Here is a 21755-nt window from a genome sequence, read left to right on the forward strand (position 1 = left end):
ATATGCACATACATACAGGGAAGTAGACTAATTCAAAACAAAGCACAGAGGGGATTTGAGGGATTATGGGCCATTTCTGGAGGCTAGTTACGATTCAAGTGTACACGCTGGTCCTCCAGCCCTGTATCCAGAGCACAGCAAGCTCTACGCGTCTCATCGAGGTGGTTTACCTCGAGCGCAGCAACTGCAGAGTTAGTGAGCACTCAGTGCTTGCCAGTATGGACACTTTAGGAGTAACAGCATTGGGAGCTGATTCACTGCAGAGTAACTGGCCAATGTTGACTTGGGCATAATGAAGTACCAGCTCAGAGAAAAGTATAACTCTAAACTCTCCTGTAAATGCGCCGGATGCCATTTACTCCAACAAGCACGATTACAAGCTGCAGAACCTTCAAAAGACACTTAAACAGACACACGTTTAATTGTCTTCATTATGCTCTTTTTTTCCTTCCAAAGTATTGGAAAATATAGAAAATACACGGGGACTAAAGTTCAGATTAGTTGAACCTGGTGTGGTGCCATACAGCCCACTTTGTCCTAACCGTATACCCCTCATTGGTCCTCATGCTGTCCCACGCCATGTCCCCTGCCTAATTTCAATTACTAGGGAAACCCCAGGCTGTTGCTCTCTTCCCATTTGTGGCATAAGGAGCCTACAAGCCTGACTCAGGCTTTGTGGATCACAGATGCCTAAACATTGGGCGCTGTGCTGCAAATCACCACCTTGCCTGTGCTTCTGGGTGAATCCACCGAGTCCTATATTTTCGTGAAGCTGTTTTCCTACAAGAAAGGGGGAAATCACCTCTGATCTTTTCTTTTTTCAGAGGCACTGCCCTATCAACTGAGCCTTCTGCTATCAAAGGCTGAGAAGGGAGGTAAGTTCTCCTGCAGATATTTTCCTACAACAATTGTTCATTAAAATCTCAGCCTCAATGTTTAGAAAAAGCTTCTGATGGCTTTCTGCTGGTGTGGTTTAGCCTGCGTCTTCACTGCCAAGTGGGTAGGGCACTAGTCCAAGAGAAAATAGAAGTTAGGCTGTGACCTAGCTGGCCTGGGTGAAAAGCACCACTCGACTGAGGTGAGAGGTTCCTGTGTCTGGACAGGAAGGACCTTGGGGTGAGCAGCAGTGCTCCCTGTGAGCTGAGCGCTTGGGCAGCAATCCAGGAGAGATTCAAATGCCACCCAGCTGACTAGCAGAGCCCAGACAGCTGCCAGTGTGTGTTTCTACTGGTGGTGCACATGCAGACTGAGCCATGTGTGGATACCAAAATTTATTCCACATATGGATGGAAAAAGTCAAAGGGAACACTGTTCACCAGCCGAGTCTGTGTCCAGATGAATTTTCCAGTGCGGACAGGGCTTAACTCTTTCTCCTTCTCTCCTTCCAGTGCAGGTCACTTTGGTTCCAGACCTGCCAAACCCCTGTAGCCTCCTGTCCAGGGATGAGAGTGTGATATCTAGAGATGAGATGGCACGGGCCAAGAGTACGTTTCACCCCTCGGCCTGTGTGCTGGGCTATAAGGGCTTCACCTCAGGGAGATGTTACTGGGCAGTGAAGGTGGACCACAAAGACATGTGGGTTTTGGGCATCGCCAAGGAGTCTTTGATACAAGAGGGAGCGACAAACCTAAACCCAGAGGCAGGGATCTGGGCTTTGCAGCGTGCAGGGTTTCTGTTCTGGGCCCTCACCTCCCCTAAGACTGCTCTGATCCCACTTTGTATCCCCAGTAACATCGGGGTTTATCTGGATTATGAAGGGGAGACAGTCACGTTTTATGATGTCACATCATCTGGCAGAAAGCCAATCTTTACTTTCACGTCCTCTTTCTCTGGGAAGATTGTTCCCTTCTTTGGGAGCCGTCCGCTAGAAGAGTCTGTACCCACCACCGTGTCTATAGCAGGTAATTTTTTTACTGGGAGCCACTTGAGAAATTTTTGAAGTGGCGTCGTGTCACCTCTGCCCCCAGGCCAATCAAGGCTTGTGGGCAGGGGGACATGTGAAGTTTCCATCAGCCCTGCCGGGAGTACATGGTGCTTAAAAGGGCCGTGTGCTCCTTGCAGGGTGAAGGAAACTTGGTGCACTTCTCCCTCCCCCCCCCATCCCCAAACTCTAATTGGCTTGGGGGTGGGGGAGTGGCAGGGCCTCCACAGGCCAGATCAACCTGCTTGATGGGCCAGATGTGGCCTGCAGAGGCTCTTCTGCCCATCCCTGCTGTAGACAGACATTCTCTATGATATTGGAAGTGATATGAGATATCTAAAGTAAAGCAAAGATGTGTGGTTAAGAGACCCTCTTTACTGCTATCACACATGGCCGGCCCCAGGCATATGAAAACAATGTGTCAGGCCTTCAAATGTATGAGACTGGCTTAAAGATCTTTTTTTAATACAGCAAAAGCTTTGTTATTCAGCACTTGAATATCCGGAACACTTGGTTAACTGGCATTGCCCCCAGCCACTGTACCCCTCTCCTCAGGTGTGTGGGTGGGCCTGTCTCCCTTCTGTCCAGACAGCTGGCTTGATGCCTCTAGCTGCTGTCATTCTCAAGGGCCATGGTTTTCTCTGGGCAGGGACAAGGCAATAAGCTTTAGTATCCAGCACGTTTGAATAACCGGCAACCTCTGCTCTCCATGATTGCTGGATAACAAAGCTTTCACTGTAGGGTTAGTTTCTTCTGTTTTGGATCTTCAACTTTTCAACCCAAAGGCCAAGGCCAGAAACGTACCTGTAATATAATCTGAGCTTCCCCTGCCATCTGTCTCTTCCAGCAGCTGGGACTGTAAAGAACAAAAAAGTGCCACAAGATTCCCAATAAAATGATGAGAGGACAAGAGTGAATGGCCCCGCAGTGTCTTAGTGAACAGAGTTTCTCACTCTTTCTACCTACCTGTGTCTCACTCTGTGACCCTCCACACACACAAACCGGCCAACCCAGAGCCATTCCAGGGTCCTAGATGAGCCTGCCTGTCTTAGGGCAGGTCTATACCTCAGAAGCTGCAGCGGCACAAAAGCATGGGGGGTGTTGCTCTGCTGTCACGCTCCAGTAAGGCTGTGCTACCCCACAGGGAAGCGTCTCCCCTCAGGGTAGTTAACCGTGTGGTGTAGTGATACCAACTGACCGGGTGTAGACAGTGCTCTGCGAGAGGCAGGCACTCTCAAGCGGAGCAGCGGAATGCTGTCTACACCTGGTCAGTTGGTGTCACTACCCCATTCGGTGTGGGGGAGGGGATGTAGTTATACCAATGGAAGTGTGTAGTGTCAATCTGGCCTAAATTCTCACTCACCTGGGCTCATCTGTCAAAGCCCTCTGCACTTTACCCATGAATGTAAAAAACAGAAATGTTTTCTTCCTCCCTTCCCCCCTCCTCCCACCCAGCTCAAGGCTCCTCTTTTGCTGCTTAGTTATTTGGATGTGGTAGAGGCAGGTGACAAAATTCACAGAATAAAGTTTATTTCTAGCTTCTGGTCTTCCATCTTATTGTGAGGATATTAGATCTGTACAGCTCTGCCATGAAATGCTGGACAGACCCCACGAGCAAATGCCGTAAGGGGGGGCTTGAAGAAAAGCATCTAGGTAATGCTAAGCCAGGGCACTCCTACCTTTCTAAGCACAAGATCACTTTTCTACTTTAACTGCAATCCAGGCTCTACCTCAAACCCAAACAGCCTGGCCCTGCCTCCTTCCTGCCCCTTCTTCAAGGCCCTGCCCCTGCTCACTCCAGTCTCCCTCCCCAGTCCTCACTCACTTTCATCTAACTGAGGCAGAGGGTTGGGGTGCAGACTGGTCTTGGGCTAAGGGACTTGGTGAAAGGGGCTCTGAGCTGAGCCTGGGGCAGGGAGTTGAGGTGTGGGGGGGAGGTTCAGGATACTGGCTCTGGGAGTGATTGACCTAATAATGTCAGTATCTATAGTACAATGTCCCTCCCATAGGACAAGAAGCAAGGGGCTTAAACTGCAGCCAGGGAGGTTGAGGTTGGACATGAGGAAAAACTTCCTGTCAGGGTGGTGAAACACTGGAATAAATTGCCCAGGGAGGTTGTGGAATCTCCATCCCTGGAGATATTGAAGAGCAGGTTGGACAGACACCTGTCAGGGATGGTCTAGATGGTGCTTGGTCCTGCCGTGAGGGCAGGGGACTGGACTCGATGACTCTCATGGTCCCTTCCAGTTCCAGTGTTCGATGAGTCTGGGATTCTATCCCCTGGCGCAGCTCGCCTTTTCTGCTGACTGAATAACACCACCCCCGCCAGAGGTGCAGCACGTCAGTCGACGCAGATTGAGGCAGGGACAATGTAGATCAGGACGGGGCAAAATGCAGCCTGGGGCCTGGGTTGGGCCCACCTAACACTTTGGTCCAGCCCCTGGACTGCGTCTGGCTGTCGTCTATTGATATTCTGCTGCCAGTGCCACAGAATTTCCAGGAGGTGGCTGAGGCAGCAGGACCCTCCTTAAAGGGCTCGTGGTTCCCAGTCACAGCATGATCCTGGCAAGGCCAGAACCATGAGCCTTTATAGTAGCCATAGACACCATGGTCAGTGACCGGGCCACATGGTATCAGTGAGGCCAGGAGACCTTTGCTGCTGTTTTAATTCAAAGCATCCCAGCCAGGCAATGCTGGGAGGAGGCTGGCCCTTTCCACCCCACACCCTGCCCTTCCTGGGGGCCCACAGCTAGCCCATGGCCAAGTACCAAAATTCATGTACCCTTGCAACAATTATTATCCACCCCTGGTGTAGCTGATATATTGCTGAAGTGGCCTCCAGGAGGTGTCCCATGATTCCCCATTTTGCAACCACTCCGGTCCCCCTTTTCAACTCTGCTGTCCGGTAGGAGGATGCAAAGGGACAAGCCCTTCCCCATTAAAGAACCCGGGAAGTTCTGAATTTTCATTGCCTGCTTGCCCCACGTGGAGAGCTCACGGAGCAATGGCCCAGCCAAGCATGCTGGCTACATGCTCCAAATATGCTCCTGCTGCAACTGCACAGGAGGTTTTGGCTCTCCTGAGTGTGCAGGGAGAGGGGTGGCGCAGGTGCTGCTCCAATCCAGCCGTAGAAAGGGGGACATCTCTGAGCGGCTTGCTCGGGGCATGGGGGAGAAGGGTTCCAAGAAGGTCCCACATCATGGTCATGTGTCCCATTGATCCCCCTCAACACTCACACAGCCCAAGCCTTGTCACATCCCTAATCCTGTGCCCTGACTTCTGTACCCTCCCACATCCTCACCCCAGCCCTGAGCTCCCTCCCCAACCACACAATCCCTAAATCCCTGCTCTGAGCCTCCCACATTTTAATTTCTGATAGTCCTATCACAACCTCCCCCACCTTCAACTTCCTGCCTTGAGCCTTTCTACGCCCAGAGGGTGGTGCCCAATAGAACAGTCCCTGTACAAATGTGTTATTTAAACCTCTGGGAGCAGCTCAGCCATGCAAAGGGGCTGCCTGGGGCAGGACATTAGCCCTGGAGGGCAGGGGTGGGTGTGGCAGTGACATCACAAGGGCGTTTTGCAGCATTTCATCTTATTGGCTAAAGGAGGTTGGGAGGTGATGACCTCACAGAGAGTCTATGACAGTGGCCAGGTGGGACAGGCTGCAGGGCAGGGGCCATCTCAGAGACCCCCCATGGCTTTGCTGAAGGGAGTCTCAGAGCCCCCCATGGCTTTGCTGAAGGGAGTCGTCTCCTTGAGATCTGCCCTTGAGGCCAGAGAGAGAATGAGGGTCCCAAGCACGAGTGTGAAGAGGAGCCTTGTTGGAGCCTTCTCCTTTACCATTGACCTAGAAGACAGACGTCCCTGTGGAAAAGGTAAGAGTCACCAAAAGGGGGGTTCACAGCACAGCAGGGGAATTAGCTCAAGTGGTAGAGTGCTTGCTTAGCATGCAAGAGGTAGTGGGCTCGATACCCACATTCTCCAGTGATCTGTGGTCCCTGGTCTTTTTTGCAAGCAGAGCCAGCCAGAGGGTTAAGTGCCTTCAGTGGCCCCTCCCTCTTCCTACTCACTCACCCCAAAAGCCACCACGGCTTAGTTCCAAATCTGTAAACCTCATTGCATGAGGGATAATGCTTTTTCCAAAAGAGCTATTTTGAAATAGTGGTAGTGTGGACGCTCCACTGCTGCTATTTCAAAATAGCTCCTGCCCAGGGCCATACAAAGTAATTACTCCCCAGTGCCTCCTGGGGCCCTAAGTCAAGGTAGAGTGTCCACTGGTGGTTTCTTGTGCCACAACTCTTTTGCAGAAGAGTTCTTGTGCAAAAGGTCTTGCACAAAAGCACATCCACACTGCCATTTGCTTTTCCACAAGAGATGTGCTTTTGCTCAAGAACATCCATGGCAGTGTGGACTCTCTCTTCTGCAAGAAAACCCTGATGGCCATTTTAACCATAGGGGCTTCTTGTGCAAGAAATTCATGTTGCCTGTCTACACTGCCCTCTTGTGGGAGAGCTCTTGCACAAGAGGGCTTATTCCTTGTGGGGAGAGGAATAACTCTTCCAAAAGAAACCCAGTTTTCCGATGCTGTACTGTAAATTTACTTGCGCAAGAACATGCGTGCAGTGTAGATGCTCTGCAAGTTTTTATGCAAAAAGCCTGCAGCGTAATGCTCCCAAGATGGACTGCAGCGGAAATCTCCACCTGAGTGAAGACAGGGCTTACTATTGCAATTAGTTAGATGCTGACACTAACAGCCCCACTGCTGGTAACTCAGAGAGGCCCTTGTTGCCCTAGATAGGGCTGTGGCCAACACAGGCCTCGCTGTGAGCAGGATTTGAACCTGCGCAGGGAAACCCTATTGGATTTCGAGTCCAACGCCTTAACCACTCGGCCATCACAGCTGTGGCTGCTATGAGGTCAGGGAAACTGGTAAATAATCCCAGTGCGCAGGCCTAACGTCACCTGCCATAGAATTCACACAGCAAACCATTGCAACAGCTGTGCAGAGGAGTCCTGGCCGTTCTGGTCTTAGGCTGCCTTTGAGGTGAGTTCGGCTTTAAGGTCTTCTCTCCTCCTTCTTGGTCTTCCTTTCCTTTTTCCTTCCTCTTCTCTTCTCCCCTTTTCCTTCTTCTTGCTGGTCTCCTTCTTGGACCCCAGTTTATATAGAGAAACTCAATACTGCTTAGTTCTTCCTTAACCAATTATTTTAGTATAATTTCACTCACCCATCATAACATTCTGTAACAGAATTACCTAACCAATCAAACCCCACCCCCTTAGTTGATTTACACCTAGCAAAATCAATTATACAGCAGACAGAAACAGATCCAAACCAGACTATCACACAGACAAACAATAGGAAAGTGAGGACAAGAATCATAGAATGCCAATTGCACAACCACAACTATTGGTAAGCAGTCTTATGCCAGACAAAATGCTGGTGATTAAGTTTTCTCTACCCACCGTGAGATGTGCTTCTTGCCTGGTGACAGTGGGTGGCACTAGGATACAATCCTTTCTCAGCCTAGTGTGACACTATTTCAATGTCATTTAGCTGGAACGTGAGCATGTGACTCCAGGCTTTACAGCTAATTGCTGCTGCTCTTCAGTCTGGCTGCAGAAGAAGGCTTTAGTTTAGACCTACTGAATAGCTACAGGCCTTTCCATAGGGTTATAGAAAAACCACATTGTTACATAGGACCTTTCCAGGCCAAAGACAACAGGATCCACAAGCACAGACAAAGGAAGGTAAATGCAACTGTGAAGGGACTTGAACCCTCAATCTTCTGATCCGAAGTCAGACGCCTTATCCATTAGGCCACACAGTCTTGCCTTACATGGAGCTGGACTTCCTGAAATGCGTAGGTAGGTAAAAGTCTCCCTAGTTCATCAGGTTTTATTATTTTCCTTGTTTGGCAGTTTAGAAATCATGTCTGAGCTGGTTTGCAGGAAGCAGGGCAGAGATGTGGTAGGGGAAGGCTCAGCCTGCACAGCCCCAGTGGCTAAAAGGGCCTTGGCCTGGCTTCCTGTCCCCAAAAGCAGGGCAACTAATGCCCCAAATCCTGCTGCTGCAGTGGCTACCTCAAGGCACCAGCTGGGGGGCAGGCTCTGGAGCCCAAGCCAAGCCACACGGGGAGACTCAATATGACTGGGAGGCCTGGAGCGTGTGTGTCCTGCACAGAGGCTGCTGCTGGTGGCCTGCGTCAGTGGCCCAACAGCTCAAGTTCCCCTGAACCAGCTTCTCCCCCTGGAGCCAACCCCCAGCGCTGCTGAGGCCCCTGACATGAGGCAGTGGGACCAGGGCTTTGTCCAAGGATGGTTGTGGAGTTTGTGAGGGAGACACCTGGGCAGCAGCAGCTGCAGCTTCAGGATGACAACGCTGATGACCTGTAGCTCCAGGACGAGGAGGAGGATTCTAGCTGTGTCCTAACCCTGCCTTGGAGCCAGTTGCTGGTCTTCCCACTTCAGGATGACAATCTGCTCCTGCAGGCAGTGCTGCCAGGTGCTAAGTTCCCAACACTGGGCTGAAACATACAACCACTGTCGGGTGTAACTCAGTGGTAGTGTGTGAGTGCCGATTGTAGAGGTCCTTGGTCCAATGTCAAGTGCCCCCTTAAAAAGTTGATTATCCTAAGTGAAACATTTGCACCTCCAGGTGTGTCAGTCATGGATTTCTATTGTACAGGGATTCTTAAAATGTCAGCAAACCCCTCGTGTGTTCTTGTGCCAATGCATGTAAACCAGGCAGACGGGTCCCTCAACTGAAACCAGTTCAAACCTGCTAGGTGTCTGGTTTCTATTCCCATCAACTGAGCAAGGCTGAGATCTGAGATCTGAACGCCCATTGGCTGTTCTGTACAGAAGAACAAGAACCACATCCAGCTGGAGAGGAATTGCCGTGATCAATCTTCTGGAACTTGATTCAGCCAGTCAAACTAAGACTCACTAAATCAAACCCAGAGGGCACCCCACCAGCATCCTGAACTTCTGCTCTTTGCTCCCTTTGGCTTCCTGCTGTGGGGACAAGGCAAAGTTCAACTGAAGGAAGCCGACTCTAGGTACAGATGGAGGGATGGTAGGAAAAGCAGACACATTGGTCAGGCGTCAGGCACCGCTGGTTTCATGCACACTCAGCCTCACCTACAGCTGGGAGGCAGTTTGCAGTGAGCTGAAAAGAAACTGGCCCACAGAACCAAGGCTCAGGATATTTCTGGGTCCAGATGTGCAAACAGCTGGCAGTCAAGCTTGTTGCCCTTGTTAGGGGTATGACCAAAACACAGGCCTCAGTGTGAGCAAGATTCAACCCTGCACAGGGAAAAACTTTTGGATTTTTAAGCCAACTACTTAACCACTTGGCCATCATTACTGTAAGAGACCATTCTCCTGTACTTATATGTGAACAAAAAATTTGTGACTTGCTCGTTGGCCAATTCAGATTGCTATAGGACAAAGGAATTCTCTCTTAATTCTGTGCCCTCAGGAAGGGACAGACCCAAGGAGGCCGGGCCCCCACCTGGGGTCTCCAACCCAAACTGTGAGACCCAAGAGCTTACAATCCAGATGATCAGTGTTTGCTGCACTTACCCCTTCCCCCAGCAACACTAAATCTCAAGGCCAACTCCACAGTCCCAGCGGCTGGGGGAGATGTGCATGTCAGAGCCTCTGCCCACTGAGCTGTAGCCTTCTGTGCCCAGGGAGCCAGACATCACCAGGGCTGGAGGGAAATGGGGAATGGCTGCACTTTGGGAGGCAAAGGTGTTGTCTGGGACCATAGAATAGATCAGTTTTAGTAAGTGGCCTCAAGAGGGCACCATGGCTTAGCTGGCTAAAGCACCTGTCTTGTAAACAGGCGATCCTGGGTTCAACTCCCAGGGGTCCCTTGCTGTGGCCTTTGTTCACCTTTTCTTATGTCCTTCTGGGACACAGAAGAGGCCTCCCCTGGCCACCCATGGAACTGCTGGTTCAGGAAAAGGCTGATTGGGGAGGTTCGTTAGGGAGAAGGAAACCAGAAACCTGGAGTGGGTGCAGAGATGACTAGCACTGGCCAGGCAGGGCTCTGACTCCCACTGTAAGTCCCTGGGTACCACACACTGGCCAGTGAGTCCTGCTCCATGGTCGTCCCAGTGCTCTGGGTGGGAGAGACGTGCCTGTAACTCCCTGCTGGGAGCGTGGGCCCTGCCCTGCCTGGTGTGGGAGGGGACAAACACAGGCTGGTTGACAGGGGCTCTGACACTCCAGCATCGGGGTCGTCCAGCCCGTCAGACGGATTTAAACCAGGCCGGTCGGAGCCTCCTGCGCTCGCCAAGGGGGATTCTGTACTTGCTGCCTTGGGAGCCAGGGTCACATTGCAGAGCTCCCCCAGGGACGTCCCACGGCACCACCAGCCCAGCCCCAGCCGCTCTCCCTGCCCTCGGCAACGTGGATGCGTTTTATCCTTCCCCTTCAGTGACAACTGCCCATTCCCCGCCAGCCCCAGACCTGTGGGACCCGGTCCCTTCCCCAGGAGCAGTGAGTGCCAGTGCGGCTCCCTGCTGAGGCTGCGGCTGTGGGAACAAGCCCCTGGCTTTGTGAGGGAGATGAGATGTCAAGGTGTTGAGTTTCACCCATGGCTAGTGTGGGGTGACCCACACTTTGGGGGCAGCTGGAGGTGCCTCCTGAGAGCTGTTTTTCAGAGGGGTGTGATCAGCCCCCCCTGTGTTTCTGGCTCCTTCCAAGGGCTTGAATCTGTCATCTAAAAGTTGAGGAATGTGCATTTGGAAGAGGGAATTTCTGTCTCTGTTATCTTTAGTGTGCCCCAGCAGCTTAATGGACAAAGCAATGGCTTCTTAAACCAGGGATTGTGGATTCAAGTCCCACCTGGGTTGACAGTTGTGATGTTTCCTGGTAGGTGTAGAGTCTCTTTGGGTTCCTCTTTGCCATGTTACCTGTGAGATGTTTCAACACTGGGCAAGTGTCCCCTGGAACTGCCATTTTCCCCCCAGACAGGACCCCTCAGGAGCAGACAGTGACACTGGTGTTAGGCGCAGACAGGAGGAGAGTGTTTGCTAAAAGCTGAGCTGTGCACAGTGGTGTCACTTGCAGAGATGCAGGCGCTGGCGTCTCTGTATGCGCCTTGGCACCTGTCACCCATCAGTACCCACCACCTCTCACCCCCCTGCCAGCACCCAGACAGAAGGCCAGTGCACATGGAGCCAGCGACCGTAGCAAGGGAGGCAGCTGCAGCACAATTCCAGGCCTGGGGCCCATTGAACAATTGTTTGAACTATTTTGAAACTTTAGGCTCCATCGACACTGCAGGCTTCTTGCCCAAGAACGGTTTTGGGCAAGAATTCTTGTGCAAGAGCACATCCACACGGCTGTGTGCTTTAGCCCTAAAAGCAAGGCAGGATAGCTCAGTTGTTTGAATGTGACTTTGCTAAGACCAGGGTTATGAGTTTAATCCTTGAGATAACCATTTAAGTATCTGGGGCATATCTGTCAAGGATGGTTCTTGGAGCTTCCATAAGCGCAAGGACAGAACTACCTGACCTCTCAAGGCTCCTTCCAGCTCTATGAGATGGTGTATCTCCTTATAAAGAGAATTGTGGACACTCTCTTGTGTAAGAAAGCTGCAGCCCTAGCAAAATGGCTGGGGTGTGATTATGTCATTAGTGGTGAGTGTCCATTAGTAACCAAGAGTCCATGGAAAGGTTTAGGGAGGGCAGGGGCTCAGCAAAGGGGTGGGGTGTTGGGAAAGGGATGGGATAGATCCTGGCTTGCCCTGACATTTAAAAGGTGACCTTGGGGGCATGTGGCCCCCTGAGCAGCCTCTGATGTTCCCTGTGTGAGCCCAGAACCATCCCTGAGTGACAGGGGCAGAGGGGGAGCAGCTCACACATGCCAAGGGGCTGGCCAGGGGCAGGACATGAGCCTGCAAGGCAGCAGTGACATCACAAGGAACTTTTGCAGCACCTCAGCTCATTGGCTGGGAGGCAGTGACCTCACAGAGGGACCATGGCAACAGCCAGGTGGGACAGGCTGCAGGGCTGGGGCATCTCAGAGACCCCCATGGCCTGGCTGCCTGGAATCTCCTTTGTGAGGTTTCCCCTTGAGGGCAGAAGGGATTGAGGGTCCCAGCTGGGAGTGTCTCTGTGGAGATTTCCCCTTTCCCCAGGCTGCAGTGGGAGGGGCTGGGGCAGGCAGGGTTACAGGAGGGGCTGGCATTGAACTGAAGAGAGATCTGGGAGAAGCAAGAGGAAGGGCTGCAAACATCTGATGAGGATGGGATTTGAACCCATGCATGCAAAGCTCAACAGATTAGCAGTCCATCGCCTTAACCACTCGGCCACCTCATCAGAAGTGCTAGAATTGGTTACCAATTACCCAAAGCCAGCACTGCCAGGAACCTTTGTGCCACTTGCTGGCTGGCCAGGGACACCCAGGGCTGGAAGGTTTTGCCTTTTCACAATGTTCCCTGGGCTGTTGTACAAAGCTTAATGCTGGTACCAAACCCAAACACCCCCTGGCTACATCTACCCTGCAGGCTTCTTACACAAGAACTGTTTTGTGCAAGAGTTCTTGTGCAAAATGTCTTGTGCAAGAGCACATCGACACTGCCACGTGTTTTTGCACAAGAATGTCCGTGGCAGTGTGCACGCTCTCTTGTGCAAGAAAGCTCTGATGGCCATTTTAGCCATAGGGATTTCTTGCACAAAAAAACCCTGTTGCCCATTCATACTACCTTCTTGTGCAAGAGCTCTTGCACAAGAGGGTTTATTCCTCATGGGGAGAGGAATAACTCTTGCCCAAGAAGCCCTCTTTTCCTACGTTTTGCTGTAAATTTAGTTGCTCAAGAACGCGTGTGCAGTGTAGATGCTCCTCAAGATTTTGCGCAAGAACGGCCATTCTTGAGCAAGAAGCCTGCAGTGTCGACGTAGCCCCTGGATGCCCAGAGAGGGGCTGTCTAGTCACAGTCTGGCTCGGAGCGCTCTGCAATGGGAAGATGTCCACGGAGCAGGCAGATGGCAGCGGCACAGGGCTCTGGTGGGCCCAGCATCCAGAGGAGCGTTTCCAATATGAGTGTTTACTGACAGTGTCCGTCTCTGGTCTGATTTCACAGTGTGGTGAGACACTGGCACCCACAGCAGCATGGATGGGGTGACTGGAGGGAGTGGCTGGCGGGCGGCCGGTAGGAGCAGTGGCAAGTGGCCAAGGGAGTGGGTGAGCCTCATTTGCATATCTAATGAGCCACCATTGTTGTGGAAGAGGCTCTTGTGACAGAAGGAGCATCTACACAGCCCCTTCTTGCGCAAGAAAAACACTCTTGTGCAATGCCGCTACGCTTAGCCTCATTTGCATATTTCTGGCACAAGAACCTGCCAGCGTAGACATAGCCCAATTGTTTTCACTGTCGGGGGCTCAGTGGCCCCTCCCTCTTCCTACTTGCTCTCCCAAAAGAGACAGACCTGGCTCCCCTTTCTTTTCCCCCAGCAATTGCCATGCTGCAAAGCAGATATTAGAGACAGCAAAACCCACACTCCACAGGGCTCTGTGGCGCAATGGAAAGCGTGTTGGACTTCTAGGATTTGGTGCTCACTGTGACCTAGGTTGGTCATTCAAAGGTTGTGGGTTCAAATTCCATCAGAGTCACTTCAGCTGCTTTCTCATTTCCAGAGCCGCTTTTACAGACCAGGAAATCCTTAGCCTGACAGTAGGATGGGCTTTAGTCCAGACAGTTCCCAGAAGACCCCAGCAAGAGTGGAGACAAGGGCTCCTCTGAAAGGCTGCAGGTACCCACAGACCCTTTTGTTCCTCCATGTCTCCTACCAGTGCTGTGCCTCGCTCAAGCTATGTCTACACACACTGTTCTGAAAAAGCTAGGTACATTGTGAACCCCAGTTTGCATAGCTTTTTCTGGAAGAAGCTTTTCCAACATTTGGCCTGTTTACACTGGGCCAAATGTGGGAAAAAAACCTTTTTTTGTAACATTCCCTTCTTCTTCACAAAACAAGGTTCACAGAGGCACCAAAAACGCATGTCTGCTCTTCCGAAAACAATTTGGCAGCTGTGTTCTCTGGACTAAAGCGTTGTCTGTGTAGTGTAGACAGAGCCCTGATGTAACATCTTATTTCAAGTTTAGGTGCAGCATAGATAGAGGGTTGACTCAGAGTCCTTAGTGCTGCCTCTTAGACCATGGGACCTACACAAGACACCTGTGACTCAGCTGGGTCAAACTGGAGCCCTGGCCCAGGCCCACTGGGACCAGCTTTGCTTTTTTTCCTTCCACCCAGAGCCCCCTTCTTCTCCTGGGCTGCAAGGAGGCTCCTGGGGGATGCCCTGAGACAGGCACAGGACTCTGCCTCCCCACAGCCAGCCCCACCCCACAGGCTTTGGCAGAACAAGGGGGGGGGGGCTCTGCTCACCCTACTGAGTCCCACTGAGACGTTGAGCTTTTGTCCTGCCCCCCTCAGCTTGGCCTCCCTCCTCTGCCCCATTCCTGCCTCACTTCCTCCTTGGGCAAGTCACACAAGGGAAGCAGCAGGAGGAGCCGGCCCCATACACCTGCTTCCGAGGGCAGGGGAGGCTGAGACACAAGTGTCCATCCGGTGCCTGGCCTGACCCATCTGGCTTCCCCAGGTTGGCACCAAGGGGCATTCTCAGCTGATGTCACCCCCCCGTCGCATGTGAGTTGGGCTTATCCCAGGCAGGAGGAGCTGCACTTACCCGGGCACCCAGGAGAGCAGCAATAAGAGAAGACCCTGTGTTTGTGCCTGGTTTTGAACCAGGAACCTTTTGCATGTCAGGCAAATGTGATAAGCACTACACCACAAAAACACAAAACACACAACTGTTCTTCAGAGAATGGCACTTGTATGACTGTTCTGTTCCTGGCTCTTTCTAACACCCTGCTCTGCAGGGGAGGGGAATGCACCTTGTGAACACTCCACCTCTTGTTCTCAGGGAAGCCACTAACCCGAGCTGCCAGCTCCTCATTTCCTCACCAGCCCCTTGAGATTTGGAGCTCCAAGCTGGAGCTGCTGTGGCAGGAGGTGAAGCTACAGAAGCTGACAGGGGACAATCAGCGGGCGGAGGGTTATTTTTTCTCCTCCCTGGGCTGATGTGGCTAGAACTGAGGAGAAGAAAATCCTCTTCCATTCTCCTCAGAAGATGGAATTTGCAGTTGGTTCTCTCTCTGGTTCTACTAAAGCTGGACCCCAGGACTAGACTTTTTCTTTCTAAAGCCCTAATGAAAACTGAGCCAATTGCTCACAGGCTGAGAATGTGAGTTAAACAAGGGCACCACCCAGCATGGGGCTTGAACCCATGACCCTGAAATTAAGAGTCTTATGCTCTACCAACTGAGCTAGCCAGGCTGTGGGCAAAAAGTTTCCTAATATCCCATCACAGCATAACAGGAGCCAGGTGTTCTCCACTGCCTGACTCAAGGCTCTTTCTTGCCCCTAATGTGGGGTTCTGCTCTGTGGGGAGGTTTGAGCTCAAACCCCACTCCCAACACACCCACTTCTTTCCCCACAAGGAACGGCCCCATTTCCATCTCTCCAGGGACAGCAGAAGGGCTCTGGCCTGTTCTCTGCAAAATGCTCAGCCTGTTTCATTTTCTGCAGGAACGAGTGGGATCCATGCGCCCTGTTCCCCAGTGACAAGTGTGTGTCCTCTTCCCCCTTTCCACAGACACAGCAGGCCAGGGAGTTGTACACCTGCAGTGGCCCCTTCCTACGTTGCCGGGAAGAAAGCAGCTTGGACTGACGGGCGAGTCTCACTTGCTGATCAGACTCCCAGGGCCTGAGCTCTGGGGCCAGCCCGGGGCAGGAGGGGGAGGAGGTGTGAAGAAATTCCAGGGGAGGGGGAAGAGGTGACCCAGCCCTCTCCCCATCAATTTTTTTTCTTTTTTGCTAAAACAAGTTTTGCTTCTATTTTTTGGGGGGGAGCGTGAGGGTTTTCAAAAATCAAAAAGGGGGGGCGTGATGCTGAAAAGTTTTGGAACCACCGCAAGGGGATGACCCAGCAGGGTCTCAAAAGGAGTGCTCCAAGTGAGGTTTGAACTCACAACCTCAGCATGTCTCCTACAAGTACTGCCTTATAAGTACTGTGCGCTAACCCATTGCGCCACTGGAGCAGACATTTGAAGTCTTTCTTCAAAGTCCTTAGATTGAAAAAGTCAAGACGCACAAAGTGGAATTGAAGTTTCTGCCTGTGCCCTTGTTCTTTCTTTTCACAGGCAGAGCCGGGGGCTCCGCACATCCAGAGACCCCTCCCTCTTCCTCTGTGGTCTCTGAAATAACCCATCCTAGTGGAGCACAAAGCTGCTGGAGGCCAGAGCACTAGAGATGAGTTGCACGTGGGTTAGTGCTCCCTTTGCACGTGAGAGGTAGGAGGATTCACTCCCATCTTCTCCCACCTGCTCGCTGGTGCTCAGGGGTTGGCCCCTTTCCTGCTGCCCCAACTCTTATTCCCACAATGCACTTTGTGCAGGGGCCATTGGTCTTTGTTCCAAGGTGTGTGGCTGGGAGCCAGGACCCTTCCCAAAGTATACAACTCCCCCGCCCCCGTACTGCTCACGCTCTCTGGCTGCCTCCAGCATGGGCTGAGCTCGGGGGTGAGATGGGCGACCTGCCCTACAGCTGTGATGGCATCAGTCACCTGAGCACAAGTCTGCTCACAAAGCTCTAATGGGCCTCAGACAAGCAAAACCCCCCTTAGTGAACCTCAGGGCAAGGAAGCCGAAAAGCCTGGAGCACAAGGACCTCCCAGCAACCGCCCCAGCCCGTCCCACTGAGATTTAAACTCAGATTGGAGGATTCAGAGTCATTAATGCTGCCCCTTACACCTGGGACCTAGACAGAAGGCCTGGGGTAGACACCTGGGACACTCAGTTCTCAGTCTGGCCTCTGCTCTCCTGGCTTCCCTCCGGCTGCTTCATCTCTCAGGACTCTCTGGCTACATCTACACGGCACGTTTATTTTGGAATAAGCTCTTCTGGAACAGTTATTTCAAAATAGCACGTCTACACTGCAGGGAAACCTCAAAATGAGTCTGAGGAGGCTTCCCTAATGTAGATGTGCTACCTTGATTTAGAGCCCCAGGGGGAATAACTTAGAATGGCCCTGGGGAGGGGATATTTTGAAATAGCAGAAGTGGAGCATGTACACGCGCCTCATTTTGAAATAGCTATTTCAGAATAGGCATTTTTCTGCGTACAGTGAGGTCTACAGAAGTTGGAATTAGCCGTCCGTTATTTCAGAGTTATTTCAAACTAACGGAATTGCTGTCTAGACTCTTGACTTGTTATTTTGGAATAACGGCCATTGTTTCAAAATAACTTTTCTGTGTGGACAGAACCTCTGTCCTGCCCCAGTTCTGATGCTTTCTGGACAAACTCCATGTTAGGACCAGTCACAATCTGGGCTCAGTGAGGGTCCATCCTACCTGAGATGTGTGACACACAAAAGTCTCCTGTTCCCTGCCCAGTTCCCAACACTGGCTGCAGACCCAGCGATATTTGGTGCCTTGGCTGCTGTCCCTGCTGGCAGGTAGCTGTCCCGCACCTGCAGTTCATCCGCCTCCCAGAGAGGAGGTAGCTCTGTGAGGGGGAGAAGCCGGGGAATTTCCCTGCATGTGTAAAAACCATCACTGCAGGCCCGGGCTGGGGCAGTGCGCTGGCATCCCTCATGTCTGGAGCATCCGCCAGGGAAAAACTGAAACCGTATCAGGAGATAAGGGGCCAAGGTCCCCCCCAGCAGGAGCTATAGGGAATGGGCTACCTCTACTTCTCCACAGCAGGAAATACTGGACGGGGTCCCTCCACCACTCTCCAGGAGGAGCTATGGAGCCAGGGGACCCTCCACCCCCCAGAAAGAGCCAATGGGTGCCATGGGGGCTCACACACAAACAGGTGCAAATGCCCTCAATATCGGTGCCCAGGGCAAAACTTGCTCTGCTCCTGGAACAGGAACAGTGACTAGCAGTGAGGCCCCTCCCTGGCAGCACCATGTCAGACGGTTTCTTCTTGGCCTGGCGCCTCCTGAATGCTGGGAGCAGCTGCCTGGCCCGAGGGGCTGCAGTTCCCTGGAGAGAGGGGCTGGGGCCGGTGGCTGCAGGAAAACCCTTCTGCTGTGTCTGTGGCTGAGCTGCACAAAGGAAGATACAAGATCCCTGGGGGGGTCTTTGCCGGATGAACGTGCCTGAGGAAAGAAGCTGGAAGCGCAACAGACACACAAAAGGGGACGTAAGACAGTTTGAGTCGCACACACGGCAGGTGGCGCAGCTCAGTCAGGGACTTTATCCACTCACAGAGCTTCACAACTTCTCCTCCCCCCCCACACTCCACCAGGCAAACTGCCCCATGGGCCTCGCCCGCACCATGCTCAGGGCCTGGGGATTTTCTGTCACTTTGCCAGACCAGATCACTAGCCCCCCACTGCTCTGGAGTCTCTGCCTCTCCTGGGCCTTCTCATCCTCAGGCACCACTTTGTCTCCAGACAGACCCTGCTCTGCTACAGGCACCTCTCTCTCGCTGTCACTCATGGGCCTTCAAGTGCAAAAAACACCCCTTTGTTCTGCCTGTGAATACATGGGCTTTTAGGAAATACACCTGTATTTGCTAGGGAGGGGTCTGAACAGTTTTTATAGAGAGAGAGAGACAGCCACCATGGATCATCCTTGCCAACTGTCTCAGAGAGCCAAGGAAGGCAAATAATTTGTTAATGAGAGGAAACTGTCACCCCAGGTGGGACTTGAACCCACAATCGCTGGCTTAGAAGGCCAATACCTTGTCCATTAGGCCAGTGGAGAACACAGAAAACAGTGCCAGCGATTCACCCTTCTAAATGTCCCTTCCTTGGCTTTTAGCTCCTAATGAAGCCCCTTTGAAAAAGCCAGATACACAGGAAGGGCTGATCATACACCTCTGAAAATCAGCTTTCCATGGGTATCTGTAGCTGGCTCCAAGTCATGGCTTCCCCAGGCTGGCACCCAGGGGCATTATCAGCTGATGTCACACTCCCTTTGTCACATGGGAGTTGGGCTCATCCTAGGTACAGGCTGGTCAGCAGCACCTGCACATACCTGGGCACCCAGGGGAGCAGCAATAAGGTCCTGATGTTAAGAGGAATAAGGGATCTTCCAGAAAAGGTTTATTTTCTGAAAGATCCCTGTCTACACTGGTGCTTTTTTCGGGCAAAGCCCCAAGCTGGAAAAAAGCGGCAGCCATATTCATGCAAATGCCGCGGGGAAAATTTAAATCCCCATGGTATTTGCAATTCCGAACTGTCTCATTAGCATCCCTTTTCCGGAAAAGAGTGCCAATGTAGACACAGCCATTGGGTTTCGAAATTTGCGTAGGTTTTTCCAGAAGGACAGTGCAGTGTAGACATAGCCTGAGTGTTGCTCAGCACTCGTAGGAGACAGGGAGGGACAAAACAGTCTAAAAGCACCTGCAGCCTTTCAGAACAACTGCCAGCCCCAACCCCAAGGACCAGCCCTTCCCTACATCCTTACTGGGGTCTGCTGGGAATTGCCTGGATGCCAGCCTACCCCAGTGTCAGCCTAAAGATTGACTGGTCTGTAAAAGCCACATCCTGGAAATGAGGAAGCAGCTGAAGTGACTCTGGTGGGACTTGAACCCACAGCCTTTGAATGTCTAGCTGGGCTCACATTAACCATTACAGCTTAGAAGTCCAACGTGCTTTCCATTGCATGACAGAGCCTGATCGACTACTGACTTTGATATCTCCACTCTCTGCTTTGCAGCATGGCAATTGCTGGGGGTCTGTCGCTTTTGGGAGAGGAGGTAGGAAGAGGGAGGCAGCCACTGAAATTAAAGGATAAGAGCTGAGCTGCAGATGGAGATATTGATCCCACTGCCTCTAGCATGCTAAGCAAGCACTCTACCACTTGAGCTAATTCCCCTGCCTGTGAAAAGAGCTGCTGCCTCACCCACCTTGTTCCAGAGCCCACAACATCCCTGCGGCTGCCCAAAGCTCCTTTCTGAAAGGGCCACTTGTGAGACTGACACCCGTGGGCCGGCTAGCTCGGAGGTTTAGGACGTGGTGCTCATATCACACAGACGCGTTTTAAGAGCAAGCCCCTTATTTCAAGCTATAACAGGCTCGCTATTCTGATGTCCCTGCATGGCAGGAGGAGGGAGGGATGTTTCGCAATAGCGATTTGTTTGGAATAAGTGCTGTGTAGACAGCCCCAAATTAAAAAATAAGCTATTTCAAAATAGGCACATTGATTATTTTGAACTATGGGACGCAACCCTAGTGAGTTAGAGCTGAACTCTGCCCCCAGCTCCCTGCTTCACCCACCTACCTACTGACTCCCGCGCTGCCATGGGGCTGTTTGCACTGGCCTCTTCTCTCTGTCGCCAGGCTGCAACCAGGACTGAGAATCAGGCAGGAGAATGTGACCCGGCTCCCTGCACCTGGGCCCTGCATTTCTCATCTCTTCAGAGACACTTGCTAGTGGAGGAATAAATCACAGTCACATGAGTGTAGATTATGAAACTTTGTAGTTGTTGTTGCCTTGGAAACTCCCCACAGACCTTCCCCTGGAGTCCCTGGCAGCCGCTCACATTGCACAGCTCACTTGGAGGTGAGGGTGCTGTGTAGACGTGCCTGTCCTGTTGAGGGCCAGCCTGCTGGGGGGAGGCTCTGGCCACTTCCTTTCCTTGTCTCTCTCAGGCTGTGTCTACACTGCAGGGCTACGTCTACACTGCAGGCTTTTTGCACAATAGCAACTGCTCTTGTGTAAAAACTTGTAGAGCGTCTACACTGCAGGCACGTTCTTGTGTAAGTAAATTTATGGTGCAGAATCAGACAACAGGGCTTCTTGCACAGAAGTTATTGCTCTCCCCACTTATAAGCCCTCTTGTGCAAGAACTCGTCAACAAGGTGGCAGTGTGGATGGGCAACAGCGGTTTCTTGCTCAAGAAAGCCATGTATCTAAAATGCCCATCAGAGCTTTCCTGAGCAGGAAAGCGTCCACACTGCCATAGGCGCGCTTGCAGAAAAGCACTTCTCTTGTGCAACAGCACATGGCAGTGTGGACACACTGTTGGGCAAGACATTTTGCACAAAACAGATTTTGCGCAAGAAGCCTGCGGGGTAGATGTAGCCAGGGGGTGTTTGGGTTTGTTACCAGAACTGAGCTTTGTACAACAGCCCAGGGAACATTGTGAAAAGCCAAAACCTTCCCGCCCTGGGTGTCCTTGGCCAGTCAGCAAGTGGCAGAAAGGTTCCCTGAAGTGCTGACTTCAGGTGATTTGAAACAAGCCCCAGCAGCTCAGGTGAGATGGCCGAGTGGTTAAGGTGATGGACTACTAATCCACTGTGCTCTGCACGCATGGGTTCAAATCCTATCCTCATCAGGTGTTAGTAGTCTTCTCTCTTGCATCTCCCAGAGGTTTAGTGGCAGCCCTGCCTGCCCCACCCCCCTCCCACTGCAGCCAGGGGAAATCTCCACAGAGACACTCCCAAATGCTGCCCTTGGGGAAACCTCACAAAGGAGATTCCAGGCAGCCAGGCCATGGGGGTCTCTAAGATGCCCCAGCCCTGCAGCCTGTCCCACTTGGCTGTTGCCATGGACCCTCTGTGAGGTCACTGCCTCCCAGCCAATGAGCTGAGGTGCTGTAAAAGTTCCTTGTGATGTCACTGCTGCCTTGCAGGCTCATGTCCTGCCCCTGGCCAGCCCCTTGGCATGTGTGAGCTGCTCCCCCTCTGCCCCCCTCACTCAGGGCTGGTTCTGGGGCTCAAGCAGGGAACATCAGAGGCTGCTCAGGGGGCCACATTGCTAGGAATAAGGGATCTTTTGGAAAAGATTTTATTTTCCA

General features: G+C 52.2%; 1 protein-coding gene, 1 long non-coding RNA gene and 9 other non-coding genes across 11 annotated transcripts in view; 4 read left to right on the forward strand and 7 right to left on the reverse strand.

The window, feature by feature from the left end:
• The window catches only part of LOC142821592 (uncharacterized), a 361188-nt gene that overhangs the window by 273812 nt on the left and 65621 nt on the right, over positions 1-21755 (reverse strand). The gene's annotated exons all lie outside the window — the stretch shown is intronic.
• LOC142821652 (uncharacterized) lies at positions 810-3176 on the forward strand. Its single transcript, XR_012898340.1, has 2 exons — positions 810-875; positions 1389-3176. It is a non-coding gene; the product is annotated as an uncharacterized LOC142821652 (long non-coding RNA).
• On the forward strand, positions 5836-5908 carry TRNAA-AGC (transfer RNA alanine (anticodon AGC)). The gene has a single exon. It is a non-coding gene; the product is annotated as a tRNA-Ala (tRNA).
• On the reverse strand, positions 6744-6825 carry TRNAS-CGA (transfer RNA serine (anticodon CGA)). The gene has a single exon. It is a non-coding gene; the product is annotated as a tRNA-Ser (tRNA).
• Positions 7680-7752, reverse strand: TRNAR-UCG (transfer RNA arginine (anticodon UCG)). Its single transcript has one exon. It is a non-coding gene; the product is annotated as a tRNA-Arg (tRNA).
• On the reverse strand, positions 12177-12258 carry TRNAS-GCU (transfer RNA serine (anticodon GCU)). The gene has a single exon. It is a non-coding gene; the product is annotated as a tRNA-Ser (tRNA).
• TRNAR-UCU (transfer RNA arginine (anticodon UCU)) lies at positions 13448-13552 on the forward strand. Its single transcript has 2 exons — positions 13448-13484; positions 13517-13552. It is a non-coding gene; the product is annotated as a tRNA-Arg (tRNA).
• On the reverse strand, positions 14665-14737 carry TRNAV-GAC (transfer RNA valine (anticodon GAC)). The gene has a single exon. It is a non-coding gene; the product is annotated as a tRNA-Val (tRNA).
• Positions 15204-15276, reverse strand: TRNAK-CUU (transfer RNA lysine (anticodon CUU)). Its single transcript has one exon. It is a non-coding gene; the product is annotated as a tRNA-Lys (tRNA).
• On the reverse strand, positions 15947-16040 carry TRNAI-UAU (transfer RNA isoleucine (anticodon UAU)). The gene is made up of 2 exons: positions 16003-16040; positions 15947-15982 (listed from the first exon to the last, which is right to left on the reverse strand). It is a non-coding gene; the product is annotated as a tRNA-Ile (tRNA).
• Positions 21212-21293, forward strand: TRNAS-ACU (transfer RNA serine (anticodon ACU)). The gene has a single exon. It is a non-coding gene; the product is annotated as a tRNA-Ser (tRNA).

The sequence above is a fragment of the Pelodiscus sinensis genome, chromosome 31 (genome assembly GCF_049634645.1).
Source record: "Pelodiscus sinensis isolate JC-2024 chromosome 31, ASM4963464v1, whole genome shotgun sequence".
Lineage (NCBI taxonomy): Eukaryota > Metazoa > Chordata > Testudines > Trionychidae > Pelodiscus > Pelodiscus sinensis.